Source organism: Elephantulus edwardii, unplaced genomic scaffold, assembly GCF_000299155.1.
Source record: "Elephantulus edwardii isolate Elephantulus edwardi_28Jun2011 unplaced genomic scaffold, EleEdw1.0 scaffold00018, whole genome shotgun sequence".
Classification (NCBI taxonomy): Eukaryota; Metazoa; Chordata; class Mammalia; order Macroscelidea; family Macroscelididae; genus Elephantulus; species Elephantulus edwardii.
In genome coordinates this window covers 24266140-24267833 of record NW_006399768.1, presented here as the reverse complement: position 1 = coordinate 24267833, position 1694 = coordinate 24266140, and the positions used below count along the sequence as shown (strand labels likewise).

The 1694-nt window shown below is 38.8% G+C and overlaps 1 pseudogene; it reads right to left on the bottom strand.

The window, feature by feature from the left end:
• Nucleotides 1-568: 568 nt before the first annotated feature.
• LOC102863169 lies at nt 569-1068 on the bottom strand (annotated as a pseudogene).
• Between the last annotated feature and the right edge of the window lie 626 nt (nt 1069-1694).

The window sequence follows — 1694 nt, the reverse complement described above, 5'->3', positions numbered from 1 at the left end:
AGGAGCATGAGTTGCCTATGATCACAAGATGCAGGTATCACTTACACAGGCAGGGCAGAGAATGGAGCTGGCAGAACATGTATCTGCTTGCCAGGCCCAGCCCTCGGTGGTTTCCTGCCAGCATGAGAGTGAACAGGACATCTAGAAGATAAGAGAAGACACTGCTTTCAGACGTGCCTGGTATCCTGGAAACTGGGATAGGTCTGGGATATAGGCATGAGGGTAGGATATTAAGCTTGTGTTTTGGAATTTTAGTAGAAGCTTTTGAAGAAGTTTTCTTTCTTTTACCAAGTTGACAAAGAAGGGGAGCCACTAAAGAAAAAATACGGAAAGAAAGAAAAGCACTTACGGATTTGCTGATGGTGTTGATATGTGACGCCAGAGTACATGAGTACACCTAAAATGGCAAAGAACCAGATCACTCTATTACCATTGTACCATGATAAATTTAACCTTTGACTAGTAGAAGCGAATATCTAGATTTTATTTTTTGTTTGTGTAGGATCACATATTTAATTGTTGAATTTCTTTTTTTGACAGTTTTATAATTTTATTTTAAAATCAGCTATTACTTTTCATCCACATTGATGATCTGTAGATTTTTTTTATTTTATTATTTTTGTGTGCGTGTACCGTCAAATCAGATCTGACTGGTACAGGAGGAGATTGTCCCTCCTTCCCCGGCAGAGCATCTGGTGGATTCGAACCGGTAGATTTTTTTTTTTTTAAAAGTAGTGACAGGTACATAGATAACCAATATATACAGCTTTTTTGGGGGGAATCTTCATCCTCATCATGTTTTCTGGACAACTGTGCATGGATGTAATATGCGGCATTACTTATTCCTTTGGCCCAAATGGCTTTTTTAAGTCTCGTGTCAGTGCGAACATCTGGTGTTCCCATCTCCTTAATGGTAAATTTCCAAATCTCCTGAAATGCTCGAGGGGCATGATTCTTAAAGCCCACTCCACGCATGCACTTGAGAATGTTGATGGTGGACTGTCTGGTCACGACATCCTTGATGGCAGAACAGCCTTTCTTCTCACCACTCTTCTTTGCTGGGACCATTGTGCTGGAACCAGGCTGGAAAGTAATGGCTGAATTAAATTGAGCTTATTCTCATGGATGTATTGCTTGTAAAAAGACAAAACAGAACAAATGGAGTATTTATCAAAATTTCTGGCCTTTAGGCAGAAGATAATGTATTAGTGCAGTAGATAATGAATTAGAGCAATACCTCGATGAACAGATTCTTTATAATTAAGTGCTTTCATAGCAAAGGCCTCATTGAAATACACATAAACATAGCACAGACACCTTCAGACTGTGGGAATTCAAATGAAATGCCCCAATTATCAGCTTCTACTTAGAAAATTCTCTTAGGGAGCTCTTGCAGCTTAGTGATAAAGAGTTGTGATGCCAACATAAATATATGTGGTCCAAACTCACCAACAGTTCTCAGGAGAAAGATAGACAGCCTCTGAAAATCTGCTGGAGGGTCATATATGCACTGGTTTTGATTCAATGATATGTATAATAACATAACATTTGGTAAATACATTTTACTTGAATCTACAACCAACAAGGTAGCAACAACAACAACAAAAAAATCAAAAGGTCTGCTGTCTAGGTTATCTCCAAAGTGGTGAAGAGTAAGGGTGTCTATTTAACGATTAACGTGCACCTGATTCAAG